General features: G+C 43.4%; 1 protein-coding gene across 26 annotated transcripts in view; it reads left to right on the forward strand.

Moving 5' to 3' along the window:
• LOC123997434 (receptor-type tyrosine-protein phosphatase S-like) overlaps window positions 1-14,411 on the forward strand; it is a 293,600-nt gene that overhangs the window by 69,282 nt on the left and 209,907 nt on the right. Inside the window, exon 1 of one of the 26 annotated variants that reach the window (XM_046301665.1) lies at window positions 2,747-3,258. The exons of the other annotated variants lie outside the window; for them this stretch is intronic. The gene's annotated coding sequence lies outside the window, so the exon portion shown is untranslated. Of the gene's footprint in view, window positions 1-2,746; window positions 3,259-14,411 lie in introns of those variants that run through there. 26 annotated transcript variants of the gene reach the window in all.

Consider the following 14,411-nt stretch of genomic DNA (forward strand, 5'->3'; position numbering starts at 1 on the left):
GATTAAATTAGGCAGCGGCGAATAAGGAGGATGGGGAGGAGAAAAAAAATCTACATAAAGATCACGCCGAAGTTTTATTCAGTGTTCAAATTGATTAACCCTGTTTGACCTTTTACAGTGTTACATATCAAACTGGGTTTCAAACAAAGAGTAGTGAGGGGGGGGGGGTGCTCGCATGGGTAGTTTGTCACAGAATGTCCACTAGATATTGATATTTGAAAGACTTAATCCATTACGATCTGAGCCCCTTGAAAAGGTCACGGCACAAATACACCCTCAAATTGGAGAAATGGCCTTGTTAGTGCTGTTCCTCCAAAAGGCATGCCACGCCTGCACTTGTTCTATTTTCTTGTCCAATATCCATTGCGGATGGCAACAGCCTCAAGGCTAATAAACAGAAGTGTTGACATAATTTGATTTGAAAGTGTTCATGTCAATTATAACCGATTTGAACAGAGCCTCAGGCCAAACAACGGAGACCAACTTGTAGAGGATGAACCAGTCGTGTGTGCACGCTAACTGGAAGTCAGGCAGGGGATCTGTAACAGCTGATTTGAAAAGTGCAACTACAGCACTATTACAGCACTATTGGGTTTTGGTCTTTAAACAACGTTGTTGTTTATAAATTCTCCCATTAAAGAGCCTTTAGGAAGCTGTCATTTAATAACCGACTCTCAGAGAGAGTAAACTTTTTTGATCTTTGGTTTCGAAATAGGCTAATGGGACTGATTTATGACGTTTGCACTTGTGCAAAGATGTCACCTATTGTTTTTTTAAGGAAGGAATATAGGCAATTAAAGTAAACTAAAAGTGAAATCATAAAATGTATTGATTTACACTTAACCTTATTTTACAAACCTAGGTACACACAAAAAGTCTATATAGTGCCAAATAAGTGTTTTTTGGCTTGTAACCATAGCGGATCTTTTATGGTGCTATATAGCACCTTTATTGGAATGTTCTATAAAGAACCATGTTTTTAAGGTTCCAAAATGAAGCTTTAAGGTGCTATAAAAAAGGTTCCACAAAGAACCATTAATAAAAAATTCCACATAGCAACAACAACAAAAAAAGGGTCTGCTATGGTTACAACCCTTTTTGTGGCTATATAGAACAAATGTTCTTATGGTTCTTTATATAACCTTTATGGAGAATGGTTCTATAAATAACCTTCTTCAATCTGGAGGGTGTCATGTTTTGTCATATATTGTCATGTCTTGTCCTTGTGCTTCCTCTTCTATTTGTTTCCCCCTGCTGGTCTTATTAGGTTCTTTCCCTCTTTCTATCCCTCTCTCTCCCCCTCCCTCTCTCCCTCTCTCGCTCTCTCTCTCTATTGTTCCGTTCCTGCTCCCAGCTGTTCCTCATTCTCCTAACTACCTCATTTACTCTTTCACACCTGTCCCCTATTTCTCCCTCTGTTTTCCGCTTCTGTCCTTGTCGGATCCTTGTTTGATGTTTGCTGTGCTGTGTTCTTGTTCCGTCGTGTTTTTGCCTTCTTCAGATGCTGCGTGTGAGCAGGTGTCTAGTTCAGCTACGGCCTGCGCCTTCCCGAAGCGACCTGCAGTCTGTGGTCGCATCTCCAGTTGTTCCCCTCTACTGACTAGAGGATTTCAGTTTTCCTGTTTTGACTTTACCTGAGATATTCCAGGATTATCGTTTTTGTTAAAGACTGGAATAAAGACTCTGTTTCTGTTAAGTCGCTTTTGGGTCCTCATTCACCTGCATAACAGAGGGTTCTTTTGTAGACCCTTTTGAAGAACCATACAGGTTTGTTTATTTATTTTGGTACGTCATATTATACTCGTTTCATTTCCATAGACGTTATTATTGTGTTAATTGTCAAGTTGAATCAAATGTGCTAGCCCTGAAATGGCTGTGGCTGCCTGAGGACAAAATTGAGAACTGATGTAGACAACAGCACTTTTGAGATTTCAGCTGATGTAAGAAGGGCTATATAAATACATTTGATTTGATTTGAATTGACAGAAGGCCAAACGTGAGTCTTTCACAAGACGCCATGGTCATATTCACAATGCATTGTCATATAACACAACAGGTTAAATCCACTGGAATGACATTTACTCACTGTTGAAAAAACAGAGCTGTGATCAAACCACGCCCCAAAAATATTCTAATCAGCCACTTACATTTGAATTATCACTAAAAGAGGGAAGAACCCTTTTCTAAACTGCAAAAAACCCTTGGCAAACCCACTTTTCTTAATGTGTATCATATTTTATGAACCTATGAACTATGAATTTTTACGTCAGATTTCAATCGTGTAGGCCTATTGTTTAACAACAATTTTGTCAACATTTACATTTCATTTATAACATTCGGTTATTTAACCACAAGCAATGGTAGGTTAATGACATGTTTAATCAAATGAATGCGCAAATAATTCATGTTTATTCTTTGCGGAACACTATTCTGTTCAGATTGAACGGAATGGGCAGACGCACGCGCGCAAATCAGGTCCAAATGCAGCCTACTGTCCTGCCTATCTATCGTAGTGTAAAATACCACATCTGACTGTTTGAGAACACATGTAAGAAAACTGGCTAATTTAAGATCACTATGTCCACGTTGTACACATACACCGCTACCCTTCCGCAACCCTCCCTCTCTCCTGGCCCAGTTTTTTCTAAAAAGGGTCGACCGTGAAGGTTTCAAATAACGTTCGACCCCCAAATCCTCATCTGTTTCCACTCTGTAATGTCATTCACCAGCGAGCGGTCACGTGAGTGTAGAGAGGAGGCTGTACGTTGTGTGTGTGAGTGAGTGTGTGTGTGTGTGTGGCGGGGGGGTAAAATCGACTATGGGGGCACTCGACACGGTCTTCCCACCGCCAGTCGAATGAGGTGGATTTAGGAAAAATCCCAAAACCTGAGACGTGGAGATAAACCACAGCAGCAAACAGATACGCATGGAAATCATCGCACGGCTCGCATTTGGGATCATATACTTCTTTCTGTTCTATTGAGGCGATCTACTTACTGAAGGAGACTGATATGAAGACGGAAGACAGACTTGCAAGAAAGAGAATGATTGTAGCGGTGGTTTTCCCCGTATCAAAGTGACTCAACGCTTTTGCCCAATTGAAATGTATGATTATTCTCCACTTCGTTATTTCATGGACGCGACATAAGCTTTTTTTTTGCAGGGGAAAAGGAATTTTCAAGTATCTCTCATCTGCCCCCCATAAATTAATCTCTCGGAGGGGGGCGTTAAAAAAAAGACTCTTCTCACGCCACTAAAGTAAGGTCTTACTATTTCCTTTCTGGCTTTCTTGCGTTTTTTTTAGAGAGAAATGAGAACGAAAACAATAGTTGTTTGATTCAAAGTACCTATCCATAGGCTGTAAACGTTTTCTCACAGTAACGTTAGTCTTCAACGTACCCTTACTTGCTTCCCGCAGATGCCTTTGTTCAACTTCACAAAACGAAAACAGTTTAAAAAAACACTTATTTCACACCAGTATGACAAAGTTAATAATAATAAAGTTACATTATAACTGTATTATTATAGCAAAACGTATTTTTTTTTAATGTTCTTAAGTAATTCATCTTTTCAACCATAACTAAGAAAGTCATTAGTGTTTTATTCTATTTTTACTTACAGTCAGCAAGACGTTGAGTAAATAAAGCTACAATGTTGCAGTATGTCGCCAAGCCATTCAAATGTATTTAGACAAATTAAATTGAATTCCTTGATGACTATTTTTGGTTTAGAGACTCGTATGTAGTCTACAGTAATCTCGTTAAATGTGGTATCCACTATGTTTTCGTGTTGCAAACAACCGTATAAAAACGGCGCGGCAATTGGTGAAGGCTTGTGCCCAGGGGATATGCGCTTTTCACTTCGTTCCCAAGGACGGCCTATCTCAAGACTGTTATTATGTTGATGATGTGTTCCTTTTGAGATGAGCTCAATTGTAGGAGCCGCCATTGAAGCGTGATCTGAGGGCGATTGTCATGAAATCATTGGGCATAAAAGATCTAGGCCTATTCTTAAACTATAGCTCAGAAAAAGATTGAATTTGAGCCATAGCTTCTGTTTCACTCTCCTATTAACATCAGTTCAATATATCAGTGAGGACGCGGTGAACTTTTGATGACGCATGCTGTGCTGGAAAGTTTTGGACACGGTTCGGTTGCCCACAGGCAGTGCTGAATTATCCTATTTTATGTAGGACGAATCGAATTTGAATCACAATTGGTCTTGATTTAGCATCTAAGCACTTCTAAAATCTTTCCAGAGGCAACATTTTGTTCCTTTTGAACAAACTCTCACTTAATTTAAACCCAAATAAGGAAAGACAATGAATCAGTGTGACTGATACATAGAAATAACAATGAAATACTTACGTTTGGACTATATTGTTGTCATATTATATATGACATATTACACCACCCTCTAATGCAGCGTGTATATATATATATATATATTAGCTTCACAAAATACATATATTGAGGTCTGTGTCAACAGAAAAACATTGGATTTATTGTTTTCTTCCAGGCTTTTTAAATTGTGAAATCTGCTTGCAGTTAAATATTACATCTTGTTGTTGGATAGAATAAATAAACCACTTTGTAATGATGAGATCCACATGTTGATTGTCAGAAGGGAGAAAAAGCCATCCTTTAGAGTAATTGGACAACACCTTGCATACAAAGAGGCACGAGCCAACTGTGTCCAGCATCCTTAATGTCACTTTAATTGAACAATTTATCACCACTGATCACTGTCAGATGCTAGGAAACAAAGAAGAGGAAAAGGCAAGAGGAATGCTGCCAGGCAGGCAGAGGCAGTTAACTGTGACCAAAGGATGTCACAGACTCTGTAGCTGCCTTCGGATAAACCACAAATCAATGCATTTATGACTGACAAGCCCGTAAGGAGCTGTAAATGAATAAAAGTTGCTCAGTGATGAAAACATTTAATCTGAAAACTCTGTTTATTGAACAAACTTTTGATTTCCCCGAAGCATTGGGGGATTTTTTTTTCTCTTCTTCTTCTCACTTGGAAGGGAAAAAGTTAATTGAATTGTGCCCCGGATATGATTTTTTATAAAAAGGTCTTTGTAGGTGTCCTCCCTAGGGTTGTGAAATTCATTTCCCTGCAATTATTACTTTCCGAGCTGTTTTCTTATTTCCCACTTATCTGCACGGTGCTTTTTCTCCATTTTTGAAAGGATCAAAAGGAGGTGATTCTAGACTCTAGTCTTCAGGCCCACTCTCAGAGTAAATAGTAATTACACTGAGGGGCACAAAATTAAGTTTTCAGTTGTTTGACTTTCTGCCTCCCACTTTGAGGCCTGTTTAGGAGCTCACAAAAGGCAATGGTTCTTTATACGTTAGATTGCAGGACCTTCATGTCGCTTTGTCAAACCAAGTTCAAAAAAAACTTTGTATTATTAACAATTTCATGTAGTACTAGGCCTAATTGTTTTTTCTTTTCTTCTATTGGGTGAGTCTTTACCACGCAGTGCCATGTTGATTGCGTTTCAAATTAAATAAGAACATTTTTGGTAACATGTTTTCCAATTAGCCCTGTTGCTTTTCAGCTTTGGACGCTATGGTGACAGGCAGCATTAATAGCAGCTGCACCATCGGACTCTATTGTGTTATCAGCGAGAGAGAGAGAGAGAGAGAGAGAGCGGGATAGAGAGACGTGTGTGCAGCACCTGCCGTCTTTACTCGGCCTACTAATTGTGTTTATTCCTCTTAATTTGTCCTGAGTGCTAAATCGGTGCACTTCAACTGATGTTGGGTGCAATTTGTCTGGCGGTGAATGGAGGAGGCATTGTGTCTTTGAACGGTAGCCCTTTTCCCTTTGATACCCGGACTTAGTGGTTTCAATCGTCGCTAAGGGAGGAGACCTTTTACGTAGTCAGTTAATGGGAAGGGTGGATCACGACTTGCGCTGTATATTTTTTATTTGATTTATTTAACCTTTATTTAACCAGGTAGGCTAGTTGAGAACAAGTTCTCATTTACAACTGCGACCTGGGCAAGATAAAGCAAAGCAGTGTGACACAAACAACACCACAGAGTTACACACGGGATAAACAAACGTACAGTCAATAACACAATATAATTTTTTTTACATATACAGTGAGTGAGGCAATAAATCGTCCATAGTGGCGAAATCATTTCAATTTAGCAATTAAACACGGGAGTGGTAGATGTGAAGAAGGGGAATGTGCAAGTAGAAATACTGGGGTACAAAGGAGCAAAACAAAATAATAATGAGGGCTTTGACTGGTTTGTGACTTAACCCTTCATCAAGATCTCAGTGGTGAATCGTAGACGGAGTAGCCTCCATTAAAACTGCCCAAAGGAGGGTCGAAATAAATCGGACCATCTTCCAGGCTCAAGTTACTGCTTGTAGCTTTCCACCTCACACCATTCCACCTCACACCTGCACTGTGGCCACAGGGGATAAGCGATTAGGGCCGTGGAATTATTGACCGCTTTGCCCAGACGTGTTCACCGGAGTCCAAATCAGTAGATTGGCCTCGGCAACAGGCCCCTGTTGGAGGTGAGAATTTGCCCTAACCCCGAGATTCCCAAAATGATATTTACACACGAGTCTCCCCTGAGCGCGGTTGGCCCAAAACAAGCAGTGCTCGCTTTAGGGGGTGCTGCAGGGTCAGAGCCCGAGACCAGATAAGACAGACAGGAATAGTGGTGGCGAACTCGACAGGATTGATCCATATCACACTCGGTTGTACGCCTGAGCTAAGACGGGAGGCTCAAGTCTCTTCTCTGTCTCATGCTGGCTTTTCCTAAATCTGCCCACAGACAGATAAAGCTCAAGCTCTGACCTTGCTTTGGCACCAGAACTTCCTCTTGTCTATCTGGGGGCTCTAAAGGGACTTCATAGACACACTGCCAGGGCATACACATCCCTCGTCCCCAGATACGGGGGGGTTGCCCCAATGATTTGCTCCAGTTCCTTTGATGATGATGTGTTGATAGTGCATTATTTACTTTGGGGAGGGGGCAAGGGTACCCCCTTGTTTGACTCCTATGCCGGCTATTCCCCACACACCCCTCCTGTTCCAATCCTCAGTCTTTATGGTTATGGAGTTAATGTGAACTGGTGTTTCATGGAGAGGTTGTAATTAACACCCCGCCTGGGATAAGCCAGGCGATTGGGCTCTTTCTGTCTCTCATGCCCCCTCTGATTCCGTCACTGGGCCGCTCTCCAGCTTGTTAAGTATGACTACCAGCTGGTGTTCCCAGATTGATGGAGCCTTCGCCTTGGGGCGTCCTCACAAACCTGGTTATGTCAGGAAAAAGGCACCCCACCCAGAGTTATGACCCCTAGGAGGTTGTGGAGAGCCACTGACACCCCATTCATACGCCTGAGGGGGTAATGTTGGCAGGTTGGGATTGGCCCATTTATTCTCCACTTAGGGCCCACACTGGATGGCTGTCCCATTGAGCCATTGGCAGGGGGATTTGTGAAGTCTTAGTTTGTCTTATAAGGAGTTGTCGTAAATGTAGGCCTACATGAAGTATTGTAAGTATTCCTCAGACCCACCGACAGACTGTCGGAGTTGTGTGCTGGTGGGGTGTAGTATCGAAGGGGATCCCCATCCCCCAGTGCATTCTCAATCAATGCTGTTGATCACCCCAACATGTTGAAGTAAAGGAATTCAAGGTAAATTGAGATACTTTTCTGAACGAGCAAAAGACATATGCAGGAGCAAGGACAAACATATACAGTCGTGGCCAAACGTTTTGAGAATGACACAAATATTAAATTTCCACAAAGTTTGCTGCTTCAGTGTCTTGAGATTTTGGTCAGACGTTGCTATGGAATACTTACATATATATAATTACAAGCATTTCATAGGTGTCAAAGGCTTTTATTGACAATTACATGAAGATGATGAAAAGAGTCAATATTTGCAGTGTTGACCCTTATTTTTCAAGACCTCTGCAATTCACCCTGGCATGCTGTCAATTAACCTCTGGGCCACATCCTGACTGATGGCAGCCCATTCTTGCATAATCAATGCTTGGACTTTGTCAGAATTTGTGGGTTTTCGTTTGTCCTCCCGACAATTGAGGATTGACCACAAGTTCTCAATGTGATTAAGGCCTGGGGAGTTTCCTGGCCATGGACCCAAAATATCAATGTTTTGTTCCCCGAGCCACTTGAGTTATCACCTTTGCCTTATGGCAAGGTGCTCCATCATGTTGGAAAAGGCACTGTTCGTCACCAAACTGTTCCTGGCTGGTTGGGAGAAGTTGCTCTTGGAGGATGTGTTAGTACCATTCTTTATTCATGGCTGTGTTCTTAGGCAAAATTGTTAGTGAGCCCACTCCCTTGGCTGAGAAGCAACCCTACACATGAATGGTCTCAGGATGCTTTGCTGTTGGTAAACTGATGGTAGCACTCTCTCTCGCTTTTTTCCGGATGCCCCAAACAATCGGAAAGGGGATTCATCAGAGAAAATGACTTTACCCCAGTCCTCAGCAGTCCAATCTCTGTACCTTTTGCAGAATATCAGTCTGTCCCTGATGTTTTCCCTGGAGAGAAATGGCTTCTTTGCTGCCGTTCTTGACACCAGGCCATCCTCCAAAAGTCTTCGCCTCACTGTGCGTGCAGATGCACTCACACCTACCTGCTGCCATTCCACAGCAAGCTCTGTATTGGTGGTATCCACGATCCCGCAGCTGAATCAACTTTAGGAGACGGTCCTGGCGCTTGCTGGACTTTCTTGGGAGCCCTGAAGCCTTCTTCACAACAATTGAACCGCTCTCCTTGAAGTTCTTGGTTATCCGATAAATTGTTATTTAGGTGCAATCTTACTGGCAGAAATATCCTTGCCTGTGATGCCCTTTTTGTGCAAAGCAATGATGACGGCACGTGTTTCCTTGCAGGTAACTATGGTTGACAGAGGACGAACAATGATTCCATGCACCACCCTCCTTTTGAAGCTTCCGGTCTGTTAATCGAAATCAATCAGCATGACAGAGTGATCTCCAGCCTTGTCCTCGTCAACACTCACACCTGTGTTAACGAGAGAATCACTGACATGATGTCAGCTGGTCCTTTTGTGGCAGGGATGAAATGCAGTGGAAATGTTTTTGGGGGATTCAGTTCATTTGCATGGCAAAGAGGGACTTTGCAATTAACTTTGCAACTAATTGCAATTTATCTGATCACTCTTCATAACATTCTGGAGTATATGCAAATTGCCATAATTACAAACCTGAGGCAGCAGACTTTGTGAAAATTAATATTTGTGTCATTCTCAAAACTTTTGGCTACGACTATACATAAACACACCTTTGTTTTCTGTCTTTTACGCATCTCGCAGAGCAAAATGAATGTTGCTAAGACGAATGAATGTTGCTAAGATGACAAGTGTCACAGACTTTCTCCTCAGTCACAAACAAAAAGCACACACTCTGTTAATGCACAACGTGGCACTTGAATTACACATTACGTTTAACATTTCTATTAGCAATGTACGAGGTTTGCTAGAATGCCAACATGTGACATTCGAAATGCATACCAAACATAGTAAATCTTTGTTTTCCCTCTGCTTTAGCATTTCAGTGCTATAGAAAGTGGGAATGTTGCTGTGTTTACATGCCCCAGAGAGCCCCATTCTAGCATTCTTTCGAAGAGTGTGATGCCAATAGCGCTTCAGGCTTGGGAGTGGGGCTACAGCTATACTTAGACAGAAACTGGCAACAGTAGTGGAAGATTGGGTCAGGTAGTAGTAACAGCCTGCCCAAGCTGGAGGAGGGGTGGTAAAGATAGGGGTTAAAGGGGGGGTGTGTGCGGGGGGTGGGCGTTGAGTCTTTAGAAGCTAAAAAAGCCCCGAGGGGAGAAGTGGTAGGGGAGGGAAAAAGAGCGAGAGCGAGGGAGATGGGGGTCTTCATGTGCGAAAAGCTGTTAATCCTCTGGCTTTTGTGTCCAAACAGAAAGCCCAGGGCAAGATGGGTAGGTCCGGGCGCATTCAAAAGCCCCTCTTTTGTTGTCGTTCTCCCCCAAAACTGGCGGACATCTGGTAGGGGAAACGGACTGGCAATGGGGGAACTTTGGGGGAAGGGGGGGTTGAGCGAGTGAGGGAAAGGGGGTGTTGTTATAGCGAAAAGGAGGGAACGACCAATAGGAGTTGGCAGATAATTGATGGATGCAAGTAATTGTGTGTAGTGCAAGCATGGAAACATGGGCCTCTGGGAGAACGGGGGCTAGGGAAAGGAGGAGAGGGGGGGGGGGGTGAGTTTGCATCTCACGGCTGTTACAGCGCATCACTCAAGGATGGCTAGGGTTAAACAGGAGTAAGAACTTTTCTGTCAAGTCATTTGTTCATCTCAGTACATGGGGGATATTCGTCTGGTTGTGACAAATAGCATAGCAGTCAGGGAGCCCCCTATGTCAGCCTCAAACAAGTCCAATTGGAAGTACCCGGGAGGCGTACAGTCCTTCTGGTATCCTATCGAGTTTGACTCGATTTGTATGCAGACGCTGTTTTTTTGTTTGTTGCAAATACAGTGGCTGTTGTTGTGTGCTTGAAACGCCTCCTCACGATTTCTCGTAATTCTCATTTCCGTCTCTTTTCAGACCGACACACTGAAACCATTTATTTTGTATTAATAATCCCCCTTTCCCGTCAAAGCTCCAATCAAAAGACTGTAATTACAACTGGGAGATCGAGCTCCTTCTAATAGCGTGGCAGCGCGCGCCTGGTTTTCAAAAGGCATGTGCTCCAGCCTGTATACACAAATGACACTGCACCAGTGGTGCGTGTAAAAGAGCGAGTCGAGATGCATTTTGTTTCCCTCGCCTTTGCTGCGAATCACAGGCTTGTCTCTTGCCGACGAGAAGAAAGGAACGTGTTTTGTCATGCGCATCGCTCTGGAAGCAAGTACACCTTTCGGAGGCGAGACGCCCACGCAGGCAGCTCGATGTATGATATTTCTATGTAAATACCGGGCGGCCCCTGCTGTATTCAGGAGGACAGCTAACAGACTGTTTTTCCCAGACATTTGTTGTGGTAAATGCTTGGCTGTTTGGACCCAACCGTTACCCTGTCAGGTGGGATGAAGGCATAGTTGTAGCTCCTTATTTTCTTGTTTAGAGCACTGCTGCTATCCGTGCGTGTGCCTCGGGTCCAACACACACACACACACACACACACACACACACACACACACACACACACACACACACACACACACACACACACACACACACACACACACACACACACACACACACACACACACACACACACACACACACACACACACACACACACACACACATATATGAAAGGTAGCAACATATCCCCTTGATACACAGTGACACCAAGGCCCACCCCCGGTGCATGATAAAATAAAACTGTATTTTTTGTATCCCCAAATTTTGAACAGTAGCCAATCTCTGTAGCGGTAGCTAAATGTAAATTGAGAAGGGAAGAATGATGGGGAAAATACATAAATTAACTCTTGTGTCTCAGTGTCAGTGGAGATAATCCTGGCAATCAGAGAGATACGGCGCTTTGGAGATTACTGGGACCAGAGGGAGGTGTATCTATACAGCCTTCTTATTTATTTATTATTACGCACGCTGAAATACATTTGGGGGGAAAAACATTTCTCTTTTTTTTTAATTGGAGAGATTGTCTCCGACGGTAAACCGCTTTACACTTTTTGTTTGTTACAAAAGTGGGGATTTGTGGCAGCTAGTGTAGCTGATTGAGGGCCCCTGTCGCGCTCCCTCTTTTTCCCCAGTGTCAAGATTAGAGAATAAGACGAATGATACCTCGCCGTACACCTGTAATTTGTGTGGCTTCCGACGTTGCTAGAGCGTTACCTGAGCGTTGTCTCAGCGTTCTGCTTTGACCTGGCCTTTTGCCATTGAGGAGCGGTGCTCTACGAAAGAAAGACTGCCGATTTATCTGCAGGGATGGGAATTGGATGAACAAAGGAGGGAGAACAGGAAGGGAAAGCCCGCAAGGAAATAAATGGGGCCGTTATCTCGCGCTGTCTATTTGCCGGTTGATGCGAGGGGATAGCGTCAACCAATAAAGGGTGTGCGGAGCAGGCATTGGTGGATTAAGGCCTGCTCTGTACCTTTGGCGAGGCAGTGAGCTCTCACAGTGTGCGCTGCATGGGGAGATGCAGAGGCCTTCTCATATACAGTACCAGTCAAAAGTTTGGACACGGCAACTCATTCAAGGGTTTTCCTTTATTTGTACTATTTTCTACATTGTATAATAATAGTGAGGACATCCAAACTATGAATTAACACATATGGAATCATGTAGTGACCCCCCCCAAAAAGTGTTTTAATTATATTATATTTGAAAATATTAACAGTAGCCACCCTTTGCCTTGAACTTTAGACTGGTGCTTTACATGCTAGGAAGGAATATGGAGGCTAGATATGAGAGGTGTGTTAAGCAGGAAGAGGGAGTTGTGGAAGTGCTGTTACATGAACGCACACGCACGCAATCAGGCAGTTTGAACTTTATAGATAACCCGGTCAGAGAAATGGGACGTTTTGGAAGGATGCCCTTCGTTACCGAACCCTCTATGACTGAGCACATAGGCTGGCACTCCCTCTCCATCCATGATGGGCTACGGGGGGGGGGGGGCGGGGCGTGTCCCCACATGACATGTGTCATCGCGCAGCCCCCAATCTGTACTTGCGATTGGGCGGAGGTGGAGAGGGAGAGGGAGAACATGAGGAGAAACAAAAGCAGGTCTGAGGGGGGGTAACAGACGGAGCATGGGAGCTGCCCTGGGGTGAAAAGATGGATGGAGAGGGGGACAAAGATGGAGAAAGAGAGCGAAAGAGTGACAGGCAGACAGACAGACAGAGAGCCTGTCGGAGAAGCAGAAGGGAGATGGAGAGACAGGCGAGGGGCTATCTGTCATTAGCATTGAGATAAAGGTGGGCTAATGAATTTGATCCCTGTCCATTCTTCCTTTGCGGTTCCATATGGGTGAAGAGAGAGATAAATAGAGACTGGCTGGCTTCAGCTCCACCAACCAGAGCCAAACTCTCTCCTCATGTCAGGATGCTTTTAACCCCATTCTGCCCAAGATGGCCGCCTGCCGCTTCACTTGCCAACTGCTGTGACAGTGCCCCTTCCAGGGCCATATTATAGTGGCAATGCCGGAGGGGAGTGCCTGAATATAACCATACCATCTGCCAAGCAGATTATTAATCTATCTGTCCATGTATCTCTGTGTGGTGGGTTGGAGCTAGCGTGCTACAGGGTGTAGTTTGTAAAGTAAAGAGGGTGTACAGAAAATGTTTGACCTCTGTCATTGCCAACAAAGGGTATATAACAAAGTATTGAGATAAACTTTTGTTATTGACTAAATACTTATTTTCCACCATAATTTGCAAATATTTTTTTTTTCTCATTTTGTCTGTCATAGTTGAAGTGTACCTATGATGAAAATTACAGTCCTCTCTCATCTTTTTAAGTGGGAGAAGTTGCACAATTGGTGGCTGACTAAATACTTTTTTTGCCCCACTGTATGTAAGTGTAGACTTGAATTCATTTTCTTGTGTTTGTTTGTATTTTCTGGCCACTGCCAACCTCTATCAGTGTTTCCTTTTGCCGCACGATGGAACTCTACATTTGCCTGTAGCTTTGTTTTGACTAGCTATTCTTGAGATACACAACCATATCTTTCATGTTAGCGTGTTGTTAGCTAGCATACATACACACAGAGCCAGTGTATCTGCCTATCCTCCAGATGTAGCTGTGTGGTGGGAATAATCAGTCCTCAGGCGCTTCTACCCGGAAACGAATAAAGAGGTGGGCCCCTCCATTGTAATCACAGTCGGGTCTTGTTGGGTGTACTGGCTGTAAAAGTGATTAATCACTGATCTTCACCTTTGTTCAACACTAATGAATGCTAACTGAATATTAAAGACAACAGAGAAGGGACGCGAGGTAGGATGGCCATTTCGGGAATTCAAGTTGACGGGGAGATTCATCTGTCTTCTGACATTGGCATTTTGGACAAATTTAGAGTTGAGGGAACAGTCAAACAGTTATGGACCGGTTAGGACCAGTCTGAGAGATTATGAGATAAAAAAATATATAAAAAAATTAAAACCTTTTTCAGCTCTCATGACAAATATATTAAAAACCTCTCCTCCCCCCCCCCCCCCCCCCCCTACAAAATATCAACGTAGCTGGACTATATTTAAACAGGTCGAGGCTAGAAGGAACCTTGAGGAAACCTACGGCCTCTTTTGAAGTCAGCTATTTTATCCCATTCAAGTGCGTCACCAACTTCAAAGAGGGAATTTCATTGCAAACCTATTGATTTTATTTTTTTCCTACGTACACAACCTGCGACTCATAACCAATGTTTTTTTCTAGAAGGGTATGCTGTAGCTGTATTGAG

Source organism: Oncorhynchus gorbuscha, linkage group LG15 (assembly GCF_021184085.1).
Source record: "Oncorhynchus gorbuscha isolate QuinsamMale2020 ecotype Even-year linkage group LG15, OgorEven_v1.0, whole genome shotgun sequence".
NCBI lineage: Eukaryota > Metazoa > Chordata > Actinopteri > Salmoniformes > Salmonidae > Oncorhynchus > Oncorhynchus gorbuscha.